Source organism: Bufo bufo, chromosome 5, assembly GCF_905171765.1.
Source record: "Bufo bufo chromosome 5, aBufBuf1.1, whole genome shotgun sequence".
Classification (NCBI taxonomy): Eukaryota; Metazoa; Chordata; class Amphibia; order Anura; family Bufonidae; genus Bufo; species Bufo bufo.
This window is the reverse complement of record NC_053393.1, coordinates 497,462,989-497,486,823: the sequence shown is the minus strand read 5'-3', so window position 1 is coordinate 497,486,823 and position 23,835 is coordinate 497,462,989. Positions and strand designations below refer to the sequence as shown.

The 23,835-nt window shown below is 47.0% G+C and overlaps 1 protein-coding gene across 2 annotated transcripts in view; it reads left to right on the top strand.

The window, feature by feature from the left end:
• The first annotated feature begins 3,610 nt into the window (after nt 1-3,610).
• CUL2 (cullin 2) overlaps nt 3,611-23,835 on the top strand; it is a 156,749-nt gene continuing 136,524 nt past the window's right edge. The window contains exon 1 of one of the 2 annotated variants that reach the window (XM_040434291.1): nt 3,611-3,858. The gene's annotated coding sequence lies outside the window, so the exon portion shown is untranslated. Of the gene's footprint in view, nt 3,937-23,835 lie in introns of both variants that reach the window. The other variant, XM_040434290.1, reaches the window with a different exon arrangement.

Here is a 23,835-nt window from a genome sequence, read left to right as displayed (position 1 = left end):
ATACAATAGACACCTCCTGACAGACCGCACTGACTATACAATGGACACCTCCTGACAGACTGCACTGACTATACAATGGACACCTCCTGACAGACCCCACTGACTATACAATGGACACCTCCTGACAGACCCCACTGACTATACAATGGACACCTCCTGACAGACTGCACTGACTATACAATGGACACCTCCTGACAGACCCCACTGACTATACAATGGACACCTCCTGACAGACCCCACTGACTATACAATAGACACCTCCTGACAGACCCCACTGACTATACAATGGACACCTCCTGACAGACCGCACTGACTATACAATGGACACCTCCTGACAGACCGCACTGACTATACAATGGACACCTCCTGACAGACCGCACTGACTATACAATGGACACCTCCTGACAGACCGCACTGACTATACAATGGACACCTCCTGACAGACCCCACTGACTATACAATTGACACCTCCTGACTGACAGACTGCACTGACTATACAATGGACACCTCCTGACAGACCCCACTGACTATACAATGGACACCTCCTGACAAACTGCACTGACTATACAATGGACACCTCCTGACAGACCGCACTGACTATACAATGGACACCTCCTGACAGACCGCACTGACTATACAATGGACACCTCCTGACAGACCCCACTGACTATACAATGGACACCTCCTGACAGACCGCACTGACTATACAATGGACACCTCCTGACAGACTGCACTGACTATACAATGGACACCTCCTGACAGACCCCACTGACTATACAATGGACACCTCCTGACAGACCCCACTGACTATACAATGGACACCTCCTGACAGACCGCACTGACTATACAATGGACACCTCCTGACAGACCCCACTGACTATACAATGGACACCTCCTGACAGACCGCACTGACTATACAATGGACACCTCCTGACAGACCGCACTGACTATACAATGGACACCTCCTGACAGACCGCACTGACTATACAATGGACACCTCCTGACAGACCGCACTGACTATACAATGGACACCTCCTGACAGACCGCACTGACTATACAATGGACACCTCCTGACAGACCGCACTGACTATACAATGGACACCTCCTGACAGACCGCACTGACTATACAATGGACACCTCCTGACAGACCCCACTGACTATACAATGGACACCTCCTGACAGACCGCACTGACTATACAATGGACACCTCCTGACAGACCGCACTGACTATACAATGGACACCTCCTGACAGACCGCACTGACTATACAATGGACACCTCCTGACAGACCCCACTGACTATACAATAGACACCTCCTGACAGACCGCACTGACTATACAATGGACACCTCCTGACAGACCGCACTGACCATACAATGGACACCTCCTGACAGACCGCACTGACTATACAATGGACACCTCCTGACAGACCGCACTGACTATACAATTGACACCTCCTGACAGACCACACTCACTTAGGCCTCTTTCACACTTGCGTTGTTGGGATCCGGCGTGCACTTCCGTTGCCGGAGGTGCCGCCGGATCCGGAAAAACGCAAGTGAACTGAAAGCATTTGAAGACGGATCCGTCTTCAAAATGCGTTCAGTGTTACTATGGCACCCAGGACGCTATTAAAGTCCTGGCTGCCATAGTAGTAGTGGGGAGCAGTATACTTACCGTCCGGGCGCTCCAGAAAGACGTCAGAGCGCCCCATGCGCATGGATGACGTGTGCATGTGATCACATGATCCATGCGCTTGGGGCGCCCTGACGTCACTCTGGAGCGCCCGGGGAGCCGCACGGACGGTAAGTATGCTGCTCCCCCGCTCCCCGCTACACTTTACCATGGCTGCCAGGACTTTAGCATCCCAGCAGCCATGGTAACCACTCTGAAAAAGCTAAACGTCGAATCCGGCAAACGCCGAAACGACGTTTAGCTTAAGGCCGGATCCGGATTAATGCCTTTCAATGGGCATTAATTCCGGATCCGGCCTTGCGGCAAGTGTTCAGGATTGTTGGCCGGAGCAAAAAGCGCAGCATGCTTCGGTATTTTCTCCGGCCAAAAACGTTCCGGTCCTGAACTGAAGACATCCTGATGCATCCTGAACGGATTTCTCTCCATTCAGAATGCATTAGGATAAAACTGATCAGGATTCTTCCGGCATAGAGCCCCGACGACGGAACTCTATGCCGGAAGAAAAGAACGCAGGTGTGAAAGGGCCCTTACCCAAGAAAAGCTACCCTTTCAAACATCTGATCTGTGGGGGATGCTGGTAGTCAGACGCTGGCCAATTGGATATTGATGATAGCACTGCACAATCCCCTTAAAGGGGTTATCCGGTAATAAATATTGATGACCTATCCCTAGGATAGGGTCATCAATATCAGATTGGTAGGGCTCCAACAACCCTACAGACCAGCTGTTAGAAGAGGCCGGTACTCCGTGAGCGCCGTGGCCTCTTGACATCACTGTACATCGGGCACATGGCCTAGTTGCAGCTCAGCCTCATAGAAGTGAATGGGGCTGAGCTGCAATACCATGCACAGCCACTATACTATGTACAGCGCTGTGCCTGGGAGAGATACCTGGATTCAGCTGCACTCACCAGAGCGCCGGTGAGCGCGGCGGATCCCTGGAACAGCTGATCGGCAGCAGTCATGACTCACAATGTAAGTCAATGGGGACGGATCCGTTTAACTCTGACACAATAGAGAAAACGGATCCGTCCCCCATTGACTTATAATGGAGTTCAAAACGTATCCGTCATGGCTATAGAAGACATTATACCACCGGATCCGTTCATGATGGATGCATGCGGTTGTATTATTGTAACAGAATTGTTTTTGCTGAGCCCTGCCAGATCCAGTAAAAACGCTAGTGTGAAAGTAGCCTTACTGTGAGGGGGCACATATCTGGGCATAAAGGGGGAATGACTGCTGTGTGGGGGCATTCAGGGGACTGGTTGGGATGAGGTGTATAGCTATGTTTAGGGCGGAGTTCTCCTGACCCCGGCTATAACCCGCAATGCTCAGGGCTGCCTGCCGCTGAGATGTGCGAGAAGCAGAAAGCATGCGCCGCTGGTGGATTGTTGGCGGAATTTCAGCGCGGCTGTCCATATTATTATGTATTGTAGTGCGCAGGCGATAACCCCTAGAGACAAGCAGTGTATAAACCAAAGCAAAATGAGGACTGGAGACATGATGGAAATACTTTAGTGTCTTGTACAGTAAATGACATGTTGTTATCTGTTTAGAAACAAGAAAAAATATTTATTTATTTATTTTAAAAGGCACAAAACCATCAGTCATAAATAACAACCCTTGTTAAGCCACGCCCCCAATAAACCACACCCCTTTCCACCCCTGTAAACTTGGCCAGTATTTTCTGTTGGGGTCGGTGGCAGCCCTATACGTTTCTGTTGCTGTGCTTCAATCAGGTGTAGCTTTATTAAAATCCAGCAAAGAACACACATTACTACTACAGAGAGAGCAGAGCGCGGACATTTTACCCTTCCCTGGGACCCACTTCCCACAGTCTCCACCGACCGCCTACCAAAGGCTTCCCCTTTCCTGCTTATCAGCAGGGGTTGGAGCCGAAGCCGTTTGAGCCTCCGGAGCTCCCGTACTGTGGAGCAGTCTATTACAGCAGACGGGGGACGTCAGATACCGAACGCCCTGTCTGCTCGTCCGCTCCCGCCTCTGAGGCCGGCTCCTATCTCATCACCCGCAGGGAATAGCTGGGGGGAGGCGGCAGACCGCGCGTTGTGCAGGGAAGGAGACTGAACTTCTCCATGGTGCAGTGAGCGAATGCCCCAACTCTCCCCCCGGGAGTGGAGCGGATGGTACATTCCGGCATCCCAGGTAATGGCAGCTGAGTGAGCGGTGTCGGTGACAGCTGATGATCTCCCCCCGAGGGCTCCCCAGTGACGCGTGTGACAGGTACCGGCCTCAGCCCCTTCCCCTCACTGCACCCCCCGCTGCGGGCATGGGCGCAGCTGGCACCTTGTATCCGGAGTCTGCCCCTGGTACCTCGGGGAGCCGGCACCTCCTCAGTGGCCCATGCTCAGCACACATGTGTAGGCCTCTGGCAGGGAGGCTTCTGGAGTTTAGGAGACTTTCTGTGGCCTCTGCTCCATTTTTCACCCCCTTTTTCTTTTTTCCATTCCCCCTTTTCTTTTTCCATTCCCCCTTTTCACATAACTGGGAGCGGTGAGCGGTCGTGTGCGTGCACTACCCTGCAGCGCCAGTTTACTGTGGTTGTGCCCATAAATTGCTCAAAGCGCCCTGATACGGTTGTGCCCATGTGGCAGTATAGTAGCCTGCAGGACGGATAAGATGGCGGTATTAGCGGTAATCCTACACTGGAGGATAGGAACAGTAATGCGCCCCAAATATTACAACGTGGGGGTGATGACGACGCATCTAATACACTGACGAGACCTGGCTGGCGGTAGTGCTGTGTGTGCCCTTACTTCGGTTTGGCCCTCCGACGATTTTTGTTTACTTTGAACCATGTGACGTGTCGCACCGGGGGCAGTGGTCACATGACGTATGTACCGGCATCACCGCTGCACCCAATGAGTGGCATATGTCTTAGCTGCCCACAAGCTGATCCTCGGGTCAGTCTATGCTGTGCAGCGTCATTGTGTGAAACCACGGGCCAGTTCACACACAGATTTTTGGCGCTGATTTTGCAGCGTTTCTGCCTCAATCAGCTCCAAAATAAACGCCTCGAAGCAGCTGCCGGACTCCATTCAATAGGAAGCAGCATTTGCTTTTTTTTGTTTTGTTTTTACACATGGAATAAAGAACCAGCGCTGAATCTCTCCGTTAAATGAATGGGAAGCGGAAAAAATCAGCTCCATGGAAGTCCATGCGTTTTTTTTGGGAGCCGATCTGCGTAAAAAAAACCTCAAGCTGAAAAGGCAGCTTTGTATTAAAGTGAACACCCGTTGGTTAAAAAAGATGCGTCAAGATCCACATGAAGAAAAACTCAAGTTTTTTCAAAATCTTGCTTTAAGAACGCCTTTACACAACGCAGGTTGCGGGTGCTGTCTCCATGCGGACTCTCAAAGTGAACGAGCGCTCCCAAATCCCACGTACACTCTGCATTTTCGTTCCATGCAGAAATTGACCTGCCGTGCGGATTTAGAAATCGCCAGCACGTCAATTGTTTGTGGGTTGTTTTTTTTTTTTTTTGGTGCGCATTTAACCTTTTTCAATGCAAGGGGTGAGATCTGCAGCAAAAGCACATGTACGAGTAGCCTAAGGGCTCGTGCCCACGACCATGCCGCTCGCGTGAGTTCCGCAATATGTGGCGCCCATGATAGAAATGTCTATTGTCCACATAACGGACAATAATATGACCCGTTCCTTGTGCATCTGTGTACATGACAGCCACGTGGATCCGCAGGAAATACAGAGGTGTGCGTGGCCCCTTAGAAATGAATGTCAGTGCGCTAGCCAGAAGAAATGCGGATAGCACATGGATGAAAAACCCGGTCCTGTGCGCGAGACCTAAGAGACTTGTGTAACGTTGTAGTATCTGCCCTGATATCCACCACGTGCAGTTTCTGACTGTACTCCGCTCCCGCTCTGAACCTGCCCACCGGTGGGGGGGGCACCTGACCAGTCCTAAACCAGTGAGTGCATGCACATGTTGTTCAGTGCAGGCGCTGATGGACAGGTCTCGTCACGCGCCCCAACAGAGGAGTTGTGAATGCACACGTCTGGAAATCGGGGCAGATTCCATTATACCATCACATAGCGCTGTGATCAGGTGACAGACGAGACGGGCTGAACTTGTTTCACTCAACGTATAGGGAGTGCGTCGTCAGAAAATTACCTATTCTTGAAATCATGTTTTTATATTAAACATATCTTTTCATAGGTCATGATTTCCCATTCCGCACAGGTAAGGCTAGTTTCACACTAGCGGCAAGGACATGTCGTACTTTTATTCCGGCCGTCTCTCGGCATGTTTGCCATGCTGCCGCTGGAACTCCGGCCCGCCCCCATTATAGTCAATGGGGGCCGGAGCGGTAGTCCGGGGGAACACGTGCACTAGCGGCAGCACGGATCCAACAGGCTGTTGACCCGCCAGAACAGCCTGCCGGAGTTCCTTGCCGCTAGTGTGAAAGTGGCCTAACTTTTCAGTAGCTATTATCCTTATCATCGCAGGCAGAATTACAATGACAGATATCACCTCCTGCAGAGATAACACAGGACCCACCATTCACAACAGGTCATATCACAGCTTATCTACTCCCTCCTGACCTCTGCACAGGTCACAGCACGTGCCTAGAAAATTGTACCATAAAAGTTAATGGGGTCCCCTCCTTCCCACTGTGTCTATGACCCATGGAGCTGCTCTCAAAGAACAGGAAGTCTTAAAGGGGTATTCCCATCTCAGGTAAAGGGGGTATATCGCTAGAATATGCTGGGACCCACACCTATATCTAGAACGGAGGCCTGAAAGTGGTGGACGGCACGGCCCCCTAAAATAGTCGAGCGCTGGCTCGGTTATTTCCGTCGGGCCTATAGAAGTGAATGGGAGCGGTGGCTGGTCATGCGCGGTACGCTCCCATTCACTTCTATGGGGAGAGCGCTTGGTGGTGGCCGGACCGGAGTGCGGGGCTTCGTTTCTGATATAGGTGAGGGTCCCAGCGGTGGGTCCTGCACCTATAAGACAGTGGGGGCATATCCTAGCCTTTTAGGCCCAGTGGGCAGGGTGAAAACTGCAGGAGTATATACATTTTTTTTTTTTAAAGGGGTATTCCAGTACATAAAAAAGGTTTTCCCACAGGTTGAACAAACATGCTGGAAAAAAAATAATATATAGCATACCCCACTGCTGCTGTTCCACTGTAGCCATGACCCGCTTCAGTTAGTGATTGGCTGGGTGGCAGTGCCAGCCATTTCCTGTTGTGTAGAGACAGGAGCAGGGAGTGGAGCGCAACAGGGACCCTGGCACCATTTGAAGGGGAAGCAGCAGGGCATTGGGGGGGGGGGGGGGGGGGTGTGAGTATAAGTTCTGTTATTTTTTTTACAGCTTGTGCCGCCTGTGAGAACATTATTATTATTATTAGCTACAGTAGGGGTAATTTAGTATCTGCAACAGCGTCCCCCGACCCTTCCCACATGCCAGGCTCCTCAAAGGAAATATACTTACCCCGCTCCGCTCCTGGTCCCCGCACCGCCGCTGCAGCTTCTCCCTGTACACAGATGAAAACATCCGGTGTTGGGGGGGGAAGCCTCCCTAGCACCACGGGTGACGCTAGGAATGCTTGTCCCCATCCCCACCTGCCCCCCCCCCCCCACAATAGGGGGGGGGGGCTGTTTTAGATACTGGATAACCCCTTTAGGGCTCATGCAATTTGCGGTCCCCAATGCACGGGCAACATCTGTGCGTCGGCCAGGACTCATAGAGACCCATTCTACTTGAATGGGTCCGTGATCTGTCCGCACCGCCAAAAAAATATAGCAAGTTCTATTTTTTTTGCGGTGAGGAGGCACGGAGAGGAACATCACTGAAGCACTCCGTATAGCTTCCAATCCGTGCTTCCGTTCCACACTGCATCTCCCCGATTGCGGACCCATTCAAGTGAATGGGTCCGCGATCCGCATGCGGCTGCCGCACGGTCTGTGCCAGTGCATTGAGGACTGCAATTTGCGGTCCGCAGCACGGGCACGGAGCCCTAACGTTCGTGTGCATGTAGCCACATACTGTCGTTGACTTATTTTTTTTAAATTTATTTATAACATTTTTTTGCTGTAAAAGCGCCAACTCCCAGATGTTGGCTGAAGTACTGCGGGAGATGTGAATCACAGGACACATTTTGTTCATTAGGCGACTTATTTATTTTTTATTTTTTTACTTTTCTGACTTCCTTTCAGAAACGCAGCATGCTGGAGCTCTAGGGGTTTTCCTGACGTTTTCACACCCGCTTCTCTATGGGGGAAAATGCCATGAAGAAGATGCTAGTGAGGAAGCGCACTGGGGCACATTGATCAAACTGACTACCAGGAAAACTGTCTTAGTTGCCCATAGCAACCAACTAGAACTCACCTTTCATTTCTTAAAATGAAAGGTGAGCTCTGGTTGCTCTGGAAAAAAAAAAAAAAAGTCAAGCGGGTTTATTTTCTGGTGTTTTTCCTATAGGAAAAAACTGCGGAAAAAAAAGCCATCTGCACACTTATTTTTTTCACTTTTTTTATTTTTTTTTAGCGACTTCTGATTAAATTCTTTAAAACCAAAACCTGTCTGAAAAAACCCTTTACAGCTCATAAACACTGATTAAGGGCTCATGCACACAACCATATATACACTCACCTAAAGAATTATTAGGAACACCTGTTCTATTTCTCATTAATGCAATTATCTAGTCAACCAATAACATGGCAGTTGCTTCAATGCATTTAGGGGGGTGGTCCTGGTCAAGACAATCTCCTGAACTCCAAACTGAATGTCAGAATGGGAAAGAAAGGTGATTTAAGCAATTTTGAGCGTGGCATGGTTGTTGGTGCCAGACGGGATGGTCTGAGTATTTCACAATCTGCTCAGTTACTGGGATTTTCACGCACAACCATTTCTAGGGTTTACAAAGAATGGTGTGAACAGGGAAAAACATCCAGTATGCGGCAGTCCTGTGGGCGAAAATGCCTTGTGGATGCTAGAGGTCAGAGGAGAATGGGCCGACTGATTCAAGCTGATAGAAGAGCAACATTGACTGAAATAACCACTCGTTACAACCGAGGTATGCAGTAAAGCATTTGTGAAGACACAACACGCACAACCTTGAGGCGGATGGGCTACAACAGCAGAAGACCCCACCGGGTACCACTCATCTCCACTACAAATAGGAAAAAGAGGCTACAATTTGCATGAGCTCACCAAAATTGGACTGTTGAAGACTGGAAAAATGTTGCCTGGTCTGATGAGTCTCGATTTCTGTTGAGACATTCAAATGGTAGAGTCCGAATTTGGCGTAAACAGAATGAGAACATGTATCCATCATGCCTTGTTACCACTGTCCAGGCTGGTGGTGTAATGGTGTGGGGGATGTTTTCTGGGCACACTTTAGGCCCCTTAGTGCCAATTGGGCATCGTTTAAATGCCACGGGCTACCTGAGCATTGTTTCTGACCATGTCCATCCCTTCATGACCACCATGTACCCATCCTCTGATGGCTACTTCCAGCAGGATAATGCACCATGTCACAAAGCTCGAATCATTTCAAATTGGTTTCTTGAACATGACAATGAGTTCACTGTACTAAAATGGCCCCACAGTCACCAGATCTCAACCCAATAGAGCATCTTTGGGATGTGGTGGAACGGGAGCTTCGTTCCCTGGAAGTGCATCTCTCAAATCTCCATCAACTGCAAGATGCTATCCTATCAATATGGGCCAACATTTCTAAAGAATGCTATCAGCACCTTGTTGAATCAATGCCACGTAGAATTAAGGCAGTTCTGAAGGCAAAAGGGGGTCCAACACCGTATTAGTATGGTGTTCCTAATAATTCTTTAGGTGGGTGTATTTTGCAGATCCATTGTGACAATGCCTGTCCTGGTCTGCAAAACGGATAACAAAAGGACATGTTCTATTTTTTTGGGGAGAATGAACATACGGATACAGAATGCACATGGAGTAATTTCCGGTGTTGTTTTTTTTTTTTTTTTCTTGCTACCTCATTCAAATAAATGGTTCCGTATATGAGCCGCGCAAAATATGGAATGGACACAGACAAAAAATACGTTCATGTGTATGAGCCTTTAAAGAGGAGCTGTCCCCTCTTCTGACATGACTGTTGTAATAACTACTTGTATCCCCCATATAATAATAATTCTAAATCATCTTTTCGTTTAATACTGTCCTTTGCTATTCCTCTGTTATTCCTCCTTGAAACTTCGGAGTAAATTGCCAACTGGTTTTACCATTTCCCTTGCCCAGGGGTATGTCCTTACAGAGAATGACTTTGGCAGCTCGAATTGGAAAGCGTGAGGGTATGACCAAACGGCGCAGTTGCGACACGGCTGCGCTGTAGAGGAGTACCACGCAGCTGTACGACCTGCAACTGGCTGCAGTTAACGAATGCACCGCACTGTTTAGTCGGTCCGCGCTAGTAATGGCCGTATATGTGTCATCTGTAATTCACTAACGTTGCTCAACTGAAATGTAGTTTCCAAAGAATCTCCTATTAGTCTTCAGTGAAAAACGGACACAACAAGGATGTGTCACTGATTTTCACGGACCCATAGACTTCAGTGGGCATGATTGGTCCGGATCATGGATCAAAGTAGTGCATGTCTCCATGATTTTTACTGACCCACAGTCAGTAAAAAAAAATACGGAAATTTGAACAGACCCATTTAACCACTTCAGCCCCCAGTGCTTAAACACCCTGAAAGACCAGGCCACTTTTTACACTTCTGACCTATACTACTTTCACCACTTATTGCTCGGTCATGCAACTTACCACCCAAATGAATTTTACCTCCTTTTCTTCTCACTAATAGAGCTTTCATTTGGTGGTATTTCATTGCTGCTGACATTTTTACTTTTTATGTTATTAATCGAAATTTAACTATTTTTTTGCAAAAAAATGACATTTTTCACTTTCAATTGTAAAATTTTGCAAAAAAAACTACATCCATATATAAATTTTGCTCTAAATTTATTGTTCTACATGTCTTTGATAAAAAAAAAATGTTTGGGTAAAAAAAAAAAATGGTTTGGGTAAAAGTTATAGCGTTTACAAACTATGGTACAAAAATGTGAATTTCCGCTTTTTGAAGCAGCTCTGACTTTCTGAGCACCTGTCATGTTTCCTGAGGTTCTACAATGCCCAGACAGTACAAACACCCCACAAATGACCCCATTTCGGAAAGTACACACCCTAAGGTATTCGCTGATGGGCATAGTGAGTTCATAGAACTTTTTATTTTTTGTCACAAGTTAGCGGAAAATGATGATTTTTTTTTTTATTTGATTTTTTTTTTACAAAGTCTCATATTCCACTAACTTATGACAAAAAATAAAAATTTCCATGAACTCACTATGCCCATCAGCGAATACCTTGGGGTCTCTTCTTTCCAAAATGGGGTCACTTGTGGGGTAGTTATACTGCCCTGGCATTCTAGGGGCCCAAATGTGTGGTAAGGAGTTTGAAATCAAATTCTGTAAAAAATGACGAGTGAAATCCGAAAGGTGCTCTTTGGAATGTGGGCCCCTTTGCCCACCTAGGCTGCAAAAAAGTGTCACACATCTGGTATCTCTGTACTCAGGAGAAGTTGAGGAATGTGTTTTGGGGTGTCTTTTTACATATACCCATGCTGGGTGAGATAAATATCTTGGTCAAATGCCAACTTTGTATAAAAAAATGGGAAAAGTGCTTGGTGCTACTTTACTGAGCTACCTGTGTCCTCTGGTGGTCGATCCAAACAAAGGGGACCACCAGAGGACCAGGTAGCAGGTATATTAGACGTTATCAAAACAGCTTCTAATATACCTGTTAGGGGTTAAAAAAAACACATCTCCAGCCTGCCAGCGAACGATCGCCGCTGGCAGGCTGGAGATCAACTCTCTTACCTTCCGTTCCTGTGAGCGCGCGCGCCTGTGTGCGCGCGTTCACAGGAAATCTTGGCCATCGCGAGATGACGCATATATGCGTGACTCTGCGCAGGGCTGCCACCTCCGGAACGCGATCCTGCGTTAGGCGGTCCGGAGGTGGTTAAATCAATGGGTACGTGGGATGTCCGCAGAAAGTGTGGACAGCAGACATCAGTGAAAAACGGAAATGTGAACGAGGACTAAGGCTGGGTTCAAACATGACTTTTAGTTGCAGATTTTTGTGCGACGGATCTGCAGGGTTCTACAGTACCAGCAAAGTGATTTCGTTTTTAACAATTCTGATTTACACGTGGCAGAAAAAAATCTGCAAAAGGTGGTCGTCTCTATTCAAAAGCTCAAGAGAAGCGGCAATCTTCTTTGACACAACCAACACACTTGAGTCCCTGGATAATAGCCTTTCCTCAAAGCGACCTTCCTCATGTTTGAGGAAGTGTCATCGCGCCTAGGAAGCGGGCTGATGACGTCAGACGCCGCTCCATGTGGAAACGAGCAGGCAATTCTGACAATAATGTCTCCACTGACTCCAGCAACACATCAGCTCCAGTGTCCCCTAGAAGCCGCATGGACATCGCAGACCCACCTTCGGTGGCTACTTCTGTGAGTTCCCCTGTGGGATAATCTGCAAATGTCACTCAAGTTTCTTTTGAAGGTTGCTTTCTATTACCTGGTTGCTGTTCTTTAGTAGGGAGTAAAAAGAAACTAAAATCAAAAACAAATCCCCGCGGCAGAGGCTAAGGCTGAGCGGCAGGGCAAAATGGACACTCGCTCCGACTCATGCTGGTGCCTGCGTTTCCATTTAATTTGTGTCTTCCTACCACGCTGAGTAGCAAGCAGACCTCCAATGGCCGCGGTCTCAAGGGGTGCTCGCTCCGGCTCATGCTGGAGCCTGCGCTAGGTCTGTATCGTGACCGGACTTCCACAGACATTCAGGAAGCAGACCGCTGATGCCGGCGTGGGTCACTTCATTGATACTAGCAATAATGAATGGCGGAGGGGAGCTACGGCGCACAGGGATGACATCAGACGCCGATAAGGTTAAATGTGGCGCTCATGCAGCTCTGAAACAGCATCTCCGCCACCATGTCAACACAGTAAGCTCCAGCATCCCGTCAGGAGGGACGGACCCCTCTCCGTCTGCACCTCCCGTAAATTCCCCTATGGGGAGTAAGGTCTCCTTCATTTTATATTGTGTATCTATGATTCAACAGATGATACTTGGTTGCTTTTCTCTGTTCCTTAGGGAGCTAGAAAAACAAAGTCTAAGCCCAGACCTCTAAAGTGCGCTACTTGTACCAAGAGACTTCCAGATAACTACAAAAATTGATATACAAGTGGCAAAAGTTAAGAAAACTTCCCTGCCATATGAGGATTCCTCACAATTACGAGATTTCATGGAACGAAAGGCAGATGCCTTTTTTTGAGGAAATGCTGGGAAGCCTCCATGTTTGGGATAAAGACAAACATAGCGGCAACTTCTGTGACTAGGGTTATGTATTTCTGGCTCAATGAGTTAGAAAATCGCGTAAGGAATAAAGCTCCTAGGGAAGAAATGTTACCCTCCATTCCACTTTTTAGGTCCGCCACTGCTTTTCTGCCTGACGCTTCTGCAGAATCAGTCAGATTAATAGCTAAAGACGCGGCTCTTTCAGACTCTGCCAGACGAGCGCTCTGCATGAAATCTTGGAAGGGTGATAGGAACTCCATGGAAAAATTGGAGAATATCTTCGACCCTGTCTAGATAAATTTTCAAGTGGCTGATAAAAAGAAGGGTTTTCCAGAAGAGAATAAAAGGAGACATTTTCGTCCCTTCAGTGCGCAGTTCAGACCCTATGGGGGAAAGGGGAAAACAGGCCGCTGGAGTTATCAAAGAAGGGGTTTCCTCCTTAATTCCCCAAATAAGCAAAACAGAAAGCAATGACACCAGAGTTGGAGGGTGGTTGAGGAATTCTCTGACCCAGTGGAAACCTGTAACATCAAATTCCTGGGCTTTAGCCTTCGTGAAGAACACTTAGAAAATAGAATTTTCCTCAACTCCTCCATGAAGATTTCAGGCCCCACTGTTTTATTAAAAATGTGGCAAGGTGTTAGACTGAAAAATAAAATAAAATCGGGGGTAGTAAAAATGTACCCGAATTAGACAGGGGAAGGGCTTCTATTCAAGGTTATTCTTAGTACAAAAACCAGACGGATCTTCCCGTACCATCATAAATTTAAAAGGACTAAACAGAGCGATAACGTACAGGAAGTTCAAAATGTTTTCGTTTATCGTCCCTTAGTCAAAGAAGGAGCTTATATGACATCCGTCAATCTAAAAGACGCTTCCTATCCTGTTCCTATCTATCTCAATTCACAAAAATATCTCAGATTTGCGCTAAGAGATGATGAGGGCTCAATGCATAATTTCCAATTCACCGCCCTGGTTTCCTCAGCCCCAAGGATCATCACAAAGCTGGTTGTAGAGACGATATCTCCTCTAAGATAAGGACTACAAATCTTCCCATACTTGGATGATTTCCTTTTAATAGGAAACTCAGAATTAGAAGCAATCAGTCAAAAAGACTTTTTGTAAAAAATAAAATGCTGACCGGGGTTGGTTGGTAAACATGAAAAAGTCCTTCTTGATCCTGTCATCCAACAGGAAGTTTCTAGGAGTAACGTTAGATTCAATGTCCGAATCTTCATCTCTCCCACAGGAGAAAATAGAGACTATCCGGGAAAGAATAAGCGTTCCAATCACAAAACTCTATAGGGAGCTATGAGCATTCTGGGACTCATTACATCATGCATAACGACAGTAGCTTGGGGTCAGGTTCACACCAGTATTACGCAGACCTGGATCCTGGGGTGTTGGAACAGAAAGCAATCATCCCTAGACAGGAAGATAATCTTTCCTTACAAAGTAAGGTCGGTTTTAAATTGGTGACAGACAAATCTATCAAAGAGCGTCTTCTGGCGGAAAGAACCATAGATACAAATCATGACAGACGCAAGTGGTACAGGGTGGGGGAGCAAAAATAGCCCCCTCAACCTACCAGTGAAAATGGTCAGAGGAAATAAAAAACAAATCCTCAAACTACAGAGAGCTGCGAGCGGTCTTGAAGACTAAGAAAAATAAATAAAAAGTTCTACCCATTGCAGCGGTTCATCTCAAGGGATCAGAAAATCTAGAGGGGGGTTTTTTGAGCAGAAAAACCCTAGCCCTGAAATAATGGTCTATTAAATCAGGGAATCTTTCTGGAAATTTCCCAAAAATCTGGCAGGTCACAAATAGACCTGTCCACCTCAAAGAAAAATGCAAAAGTCTAATACTTTTGTTCCTTAGATCCCAGAGAGAGGCCTTGGGCAGTAGATGCTTTTCTCAATAAAACGGACTTGGGACCTAGCATATGCTTTTCCTCCCTGGGCTCTAAATCCCCGAGTCCTACAGGAAATTCTAAACAGACCCAGTAATGGTGATATTGATAACCCCCTACTGGCCGAAAAGAAGCTGGCTCTCCATTCTAAACACAATAGCTGACCGCTCGCTGTCAGGCCGTAAGTTTGAAAGCCTCGCAGTCCCTCGCCGAACCAGGGGGAGGGCCGAGTGCTGGGACACCAGGGCCTGAGCGACCGAGAGGGCGCAACCGTACCAAGAAGAGCCTTGAGCATACTGTTTAAAAAAAAAAAAGCCAGCAGGGAAAAAATTTACCTAAAATCTGGAAGATGTACTGTAGATGGTTGGGAGATGATTCTCCAAATATGTCCTCCCCATGTATTCAGAATTTTTTTTTTTCTTGAGAAAGGTCGAGACCTTGAACTTGGGCCAAGTACCCTAAAAGTCCACATCTCTGCCTGGGGGCATTCTATAGATGGATGAAATGTTTCATGAGAGCAGCATCCAGACGTAGACCACCATTAACTCCTAATGTTCCTCTGGGTTTTAAATTTTTAGTCCTAAAGGGGTTGACAAGATCACCTTTTGCTCCTATACTGGACATCTCCTTTAAAACGTCCTTCTTAATAGCCATAACATCGGTTAGACGTCTAGGGGAAATACAGGCCCTCTCATGCTGAGAACCTTTTCTTGTAATATTTCCTGACAAGGATAGTGCTAACATTTTTAGACCCGGGGTTCCTTCCAAAGGTAGTCTCTGACTTCTATCGGGACCTAGAAATTGTCTTACTTTCATTTTATAGTGACCCACAAAACCCTACAGAAGAACAATTCCATCTCTTAGACGTAATGGAATCTATCATCCAGTACCTGGAAGCCAGTCAGATCTTTAGGAAAGAGGACAATCTGTTAATTCAGTTCACAGGTCACAATAAAGGGAAGAAGCTTTCCAAAGCATCCATAGGTTCCTGGATTAAAACTACTATATCCTGCTGCTATGCTCTAATGGGTCTTACATGGTCCTACAAAAATAAAAGCCCATTCCACCAGAGCGAGTGTTTTTTCTTGAACAGAAAAGGCTGGTGTATCTCTAGATAAAATATGAAGGGCCCCTACGGAGTCTAGTATAAATATGTTCATTAAACATTATCGAATAAATATCTCTGCTTCTACAGATCTTGCCTTAGCCAAGAAAATTCTGCAAGCAGTAGCCCCCCCTACTGTATAATCTGTTAGTTCTCATGTGTAAGCCGTCATGGTGGATGAAATGGAAAATCGGAATTAGACTTGCCGGTAATTCTGTATCCTTGAATCCACCATGACTGCTCATATATTCCCTCCTTTAACTATACCGATTATTTAGTATGAAAAAGAAATAAATTCTTCTTTTGAGTTTTTATATACCTTTTTGTTATAGGGTTTAAGATTTAAAGGCACCCACTTAGGTAATTTGTAAACACTTAAGGGAGAGAGTGAGTGGTGGCTTTTAAACTCTGTGTGTTCCTGCCCCTACAGAGGTCAAGGGGTCAATCTCCTGTGTAAGCTGTCATGGTGGATTCAAGGAAACAGAATTAACGGTAAGTCTAATTCCGATTTTTCTCCGCATCAGTAGAAGCTAAAAATATAAGAGAGAGATTGTTTTAATCAGCATGATCAACCTTACCAGGCATTATGCCTGGTTTAATAGGAGTGATCATGCTGACACAGGCTCTTTAAGGCTAGAGCTACACGTCGACAGTTGTCGCACAAAAGTCGCGCTACATTTTTTCCGGAAGATTAAAAATACTCCCCTGACCATTTTTGAGGAGTATTTTTACTCTAGCAGGAGTATGAAAGTTGTGGTAATTCAAATACATGATAGGCCTACACTTGCTCACATCTGTGTTGGAGGTTGCGTTTGGAACCTCTGTTGCAGATTCTGTCAAAAAGACCGAAAAAATGACAGTGCAAAAAAAAAATAAAGTATACTTTAGCCTATACGTTTTTTGCTGGACTTTGCAGGATGGAGAAACGTAGTACACTACACTTGATGTATGGCATCTGTCTAAGGCGTCTGTTAATGTATACTTTTTTTCTGTACATTGAATGTATGACAAAAACTCACCCTTATGTACCCAATCCAGCACTTCCGTTATTTTCGTTGTTCTGCTCTGTTAGATGAGTGTGAATGTGAGCCGGATCCTGGCTACATGTGATAATGCGGTGGCCATGATGATGATGATGTATAGTCTTGTGTACACGCAGTCTTACCCTTAGGGCCCCGATGCGCTTAGCTGGCTGATTCAACCATGGAGGAAGAAGAAGAAGGCATGACACTTTGCCATGGGCCGCAAAGGCCTAGAGAATAAGGCACCTATTCCAGAGACCAATTTCTTAGCACTTTTCAAATGGAGAATCAAGAGAAGGGAAGGAAGGTAGGGGGATCTCAAGGTTCAAAGGGTTCGGACGAGATAGAGAGAATGTGAAGAGAACAAAATTAATAAACGTGAGGAAAAGGTATCTTTAAATTAGAAGGGACATTACCATACGTGAATTTATAGACTAAGATTTAGGAAAACCCCCAAAATTTATATGAACCAAAAATAAGTGTTACATAGGAAGATCAAACGTCTGTTTGAAAAGTAAGGTTTTCAGTGCACGTCTGAATGAGCGAAGACTGGGAATTATTTTCAGGGCCAGAGGTAGGTGGTTCCAAAATCTGACCCCTTGAGCCGAAAAGGATCTACTTCCACTTCTGATCTTGTTAACTTGCGGGATGTTAAAATTCGCAGAGTTACTAGACCTCAATGGGGCGTACCTGGTGAATTTACGTCGCAGGTACAAGGGCCCCACACCATGGAATACCCTATGCATGAAGCATCCAATCTTGAACATCACCCGTTGTTGGACGGGGAGCCATGGCGTGTGCAGGACGTGCACTGGGTGTGTTTCTTTGCTCGGTGACTGGTGTATGTGAGTAATGCACAGGGAAAGATCTGTAGCTAGGACAGTGCCGGCCTGCAGCTTTAATAGTAAGAACTACAGGGACTGTCCCATCAAGAATACCCCTATCCGTGTGCTCAGGACCCTCTTGTATGGTGGGAGAGTTGGTGTAACCAGTTGGGGCAGCGTGAATTTACCAATGCCTCAGTGGGATGATGGATAGAATAAAGCGCTTGCATAGTGTCTGTGCTTGGACCCTCTGGTCGAGCAGAGAAGCCCTGGACTTGGGAAGTGACTCCTGGGTGTAGTGACTGCTCCAGGCTGGAGAATCTTCTATTATATTTGGCCATTATTTAGAGAGGGCTGCGGGATCAGGGGGAATGAGGAAGAGTATCTGCTCTCTGGGAGTTGTAGTCCTGCGCAGTCACAGAGCCTCTCCTTGTGTCTCTCTGCCTCAAGAAAACTGCCCACATCTCCACCACTAGGTGTGACTACTATTATCGGGTCCATGCATAGCGCACAGTGTCAACTCTACCCCGCGGTAAATCCGGCACTGATGGGATTTAGTTTCCAGGAGGTTTTTAATAGAAATCCTGTGCTCAGTGTCTTGTCCGAATCTTTATCTCTCCCACAGGAGAAAATAGAGACTATCCGGGAAAAAATAAGAGTTCCAATCACAAAACAGAAGCTCTATAGGGAGCTATGAGCATTCTGGGACTCATTACATCATGCATAACGACAGTAGCTTGGGGTCAGGTTCACACCAGTATTATGCAGACCTGGATCCTGGGGTGTTGGAACAGAAAGCAATCATCCCTAGACAGGAAGATAATCTTTCCTTACAAAGTAAGGTCGGTTTTAAATTGGTGACAGACAAATCTATCAAAAGAGCGTCTTCTGGCGGAAAGAAAGAGTGTCTTGTCACAAAACTTACTGGTTCAAGTTGAAGGAGAGTAAAAGTGGCTTTTACATGGTGAAAACGTGACAGCGCTGTCATACTGGTCATCACGCCGTGGCTGTAGTCTTCAGCTCCACCGCCACTATGTTTTCGGGTTCCTTGGGCAGTGCGCCCCACTCTCCTTCCTATAGCAACTCCTGGGAGCCGGCTCCTCCTTCTTCCAGCTCCCGCCAGCTTCCCCTGCTGCAGGGGCGCTGTATATCTCCGGCACTCGCCCAAACCAGCTAATAGCAAAGGTCCTTGCTGTAAGGAGCTTTGCTATTGGTTATTGCAGGCACAGGCAGCATCGCTGCACTGTCTGTGCCATTCACAGCGCGCTCTGCGCTGATGAAAAGTGGGGAAAAGTCTAAGGCTACTATTCACACTAGCATTTTTTGCGGATCCGTCATGGATCTGCAAAAATGCTGCCGTTACAATAATACAACCGCATGCATCCGCCATTAACGGATCCGGTTCTATTATGTCTTCTATAGCAATGACTGATCCATCTTGAACACTGTTAAAAGTCAATGGGGGACAGATCAGTTTTCTATTGTGCCAGATTGTTTCAGAGAAAACGGATCCGTCCCTATTGTCTTGCATTGCTTGCCAGGACGGATCCGTTTGGCTACGTTTTGTCAGGCGGACAGAAAACCGCTGCAGGCAGCGTTTTGGTGTCCCCCTCCAGAGCGGAATGGTGACTGAACGGAGTCAAACTGATGCATTCTGAGCGGATCCATTTCTATTCAGAACCCATTAGAATGCAAACTGATCTGTTTTTGCACCGCTTGTGAGAGCCCTGAACAGATCTCACAAACGGAAAGCCAAAACACCAGTGTGAAAGTAGCCTAAGGCATATTGGTATGCCTTAGACTTTTTCCAGGGAATAAAATGGCCTGAACAGGCATCTATGACGCTTGTACAGGCGTTATTGCGACTTCTGGTCGCGCGATAATTTTTATAATGATAGTCAAAATCATCCAAGTTGGATGTTTGTGCAACTGTCGCATCGCAGCATGTTGCGGTTCGACACCATTGACAATCATTGCAAAGAAATGTGTGACACATGTCTCAATGTAGTCGTAGTCTTTTTGTCACAGTGTCGCCCTAGCTTTAAAGATTGTATGGTCTGACAGAGTCACAGTTGTCCACCGGCTATGGCCTCGTGCACACCACCGTATGTATCATCAGTGTTCCTTCTGCCTTTTTTGCAGACTCACCCATTCATTTCTTTGAGACCATGTTCACGTCTTTGTTTTTTGCAGTTCCGCAAATGACAGAACATGTCCTATTCTAGTCCGCATTGCAGACTAGAATAGTCATCTCTATTGTAGGGAGATAGAAAAAATGCAGAATACCCATATACCCTGTTTCCAGACCAACATACTGACACAGCCGTGAGCATGAAGCCTTGTGTGTGGTATTGCAGTTCCGGTCCGTTCTCATCAGTGGAGCCAATCTGTAGTACTAGACACAACCTGTGGACAGATGCTATGCTGTTTTCTTTTTTTTTGGAGGGAAAGCATCCGCGCTTATCTAATTCTTTTCATAGAGAAGAATCGAGCTATAGTTAGTGTTTATGAGCTGCTAGTTCAGCGATAAGGGTTGCACATCTAGCTATCTGAGCAGCTCTATGACCGTCTCTGTAAAAGAGAGTCTGCAAAAACACAGAAAGCTTTTGAAAAACTTTAAGGCTTCTTGCAGACGAGCGTGTGCAGCCCAGCTCCCGGCCTGACCTCCCAGCACTGACTGGGTTACATAACATTATTGTCACGATACTGGTGGAATACTGCTGGAATCCAAGGACAAGGCCTAAACACAGGAGGTAGCAGGAATGCAGATGAAGGCAGGGATCCAGACAAGAGGTCAGGAGGAAACCCAGCGAACGGTCGGCAGGTGTCCAGGAGTTGCAGGGTAAACCCGCAAGAAGAAGGAATGAACCAGAGAGAAAGTTCCAGCCGAGAGGACTGCACAAGCAGGAGCTCAAACACAATACTCAAGCAATGAGTAACAGTCTTGAGAGGTTTATATACACTGCTCATAAAAATAAAGGGAACACTTAAACAACACAATGTAACTCCAAGTCAATCACACTTCTGTGAAATCAAACTGTCCACTTAGGAAGCAACACTGAGTGACAATCAATTTCACATGCTGTTGTGCAAATGGGATAGACAACAGGTGGAAATTATAGGCAATTAGAAAGACACCCCCAGTAAAGGAGTGGTTCTGCAGGTGGTGACCACAGACCACTTCTCAGTTCCTATGCTTCCTGGCTGATGTTTTGGTCACTTTTGAATGCTGGCAGTGCTTTCACTCTAGTGGTAGCATGAGACGGAGTCTACAACCCACACAAGTGGCTCAGGTAGTGCAGCTTATCCAGGATGGCACATCAATGCGAGCTGTGGCAAGAAGGTTTGCTGTGTCTGTCAGCGTAGTGTCCAGAGCATGGAGGCGCTACCAGGAGACAGGCCAGTACATCAGGAGACGTGGAGGAGGCCGTAGGAGCGCAACAACCCAGCAGCAGGACCGCTACCTCCGCCTTTGTGCAAGGAGGAACACTAGGAGCACTGCCAGAGCCCTGCAAAATGACCTCCAGCAGGCCACAAATGTGCATGTGTCTGCTCAAACGGTCAGAAACAGACTCCATGAGGGTGATATGAGGGCCCGACGTCCACAGGTGGGGGTTGTGCTTACAGCCCAACACCGTGCAGGACGTTTGGCATTTGCCAGAGAACACCAAGATTGGCAAATTCGCCACTGGCGCCCTGTGCTCTTCACAGATGAAAGCAGGTTCACACTGAGCACATGTGACAGACGTGACAGAGTCTGGAGACGCCGTGGAGAACGTTCTGCTGCCTGCAACATCCTCCAGCATGCCCGGTTTGGCATTGGGTCAGTAATGGTGTGGGGTGGCATTTCTTTGGAGGGCCGCACAGCCCTCCATGTGCTCGCCAGAGGTAGCCTGACTGCCATTAGGTACCGAGATGAGATCCTCAGACCCCTTGTGAGACCATATGCTGGTGCGGTTGGCCCTGGGTTCCTCCTAATGCAAGACAATGCTAGACCTCATGTGGCTGAAGTGTGTCAGCAGTTCCTGCAAGACGAAGGCATTGATGCTATGGACTGGCCCAGCCCGTTCCCCAGACCTGAATCCAATTGAGCACATCAGGGACATCATGTCTCGCTCTATCCACCAACGTCACGTTGCACCACAGACTGTCCAGGAGTTGGCAGATGCTTTAGTCCAGGTCTGGGAGGAGAGGAGATCCCTCAGGAGACCATCCGCCACCTCATCAGGAGCATGCACAGGCGTTGTAGGGAGGTCATACAGGGACGTGGAGGCCACACACACTACTGAGCCTCATTTTGACTTGTTTTAAGGACATTACATCAAAGTTGGATCAGCCTGTAGTGTGGTTTTCCACTTTAATTTTGAGTGTGACTCCAAATCCAGACCTCCATGGGTTGAAAAATTTGATTTCCTTTTTTTTATTTTTGTGTGATTTTGTTGTCGGCACATTCAACTATGTAAAGAACAAAGTATTTCAGAAGAATATTTAATTAATTCAGATCTAGGATGTTATTTTTGTGTTCCCTTTATTTTTTTGAGAAGTGTATGAAACAGGAAGTAAGATGGCACCCAGCTGAGACACAATCCACAATCTTAACTGAGGGAAAGCTTAAGGGCAAGACAGTCTGAACTAAACAGACATAGCAGAATGATTCCTGACATTACTCCCACCTCAACAGCGGCCTCTGGACGAGACCTGGCTTGGTCTCCCAGGATGTTTTTGATGAAACTTTGATCAGTCGAGATGCATTAATATTACTCGCAGGTTCCCAAGAATTCTCTTCAGACCTATAACCCTGCCACTTAATGAGGTATTGTACGTGGTTCCTGAAAATTCTAGAGTCCAAGATTTTCTCTACAACAAACTGTTCTTGCCCATCTATCTCCACCGCATCGAGAGGAGGAGGCACACGTTCCAGGAAAATGGTTGGGCACGGCAGGCTTTAATAGACACACATGAAAAACAGGATGAATCTTCATAGACCGTGGGAGCTTGAGCCGAACAGCTACTGGACTAATTATCTCGATAATCTTATATGGCCCAACAAACTTCTGTCCTAGTTTTGGTGAAGGAACCTTAAAGGGACACTGACAGGCGAAATCAGCATATATAGTTAGATATATCACATTACAGGTCTTATAGAGTCTTTTAAAAGCATATAAGTATCCCCCCTGTCCACCTTATAAAGAGCGAAATATAAAGTTTTATAACCTGCTTCTCCGTTCAGCAATCTGCCCAAGGGGCGGCGTTTCATGTGAAAATGCGCCCAGCCAGCCTTCCCAACTGCCGTTCTTAAGCCCCGCCCAGCTCATCATTATTCACTTCGCTGGGCGGCGGCTAGAACTCTCCCCAGTCCCGATCCTGCGCAATTCAATCCTCCGGGCATCGTTCATGCCCAATCTTTTGCGCATGCGCCCCGCCGTGCCGTCGGACGCACTATAATTAACCCCTTCTATGATGTGAGTGAGCAGCGCTCTGAAGTGCTGCTCTGACCAGTGCATGGCTGAGGCTGTAGCTGCCTCGAAGACGCAGGCTGGTGTGTGTACCCAGGCGCGATCTAACGGCGGGGTGCAGGCGCAGAAGATTGGGCATGAACGATGCCCGGAGGATTGAATTGCGCAGGATCGGGACTGGGGAGAGTTCTAGCCGCCGCCCAGCGAAGTGAATAATGATGAGCTGGGCGGGGCTTAAGAACAGCAGTTGGGAAGGCTGGCTGGGCGCATTTTCACATGAAACGCCGCCCCTTGGGCAGATTGCTGAACGGAGAAGCAGGTTATAAAACTTTATATTTCGCTCTTTATAAGGTGGACAGGGGGGATACTTATATGCTTTTAAAAGACTCTATAAGACCTGTAATGTGATATATCTAACTATATATGCTGATTTCGCCTGTCAG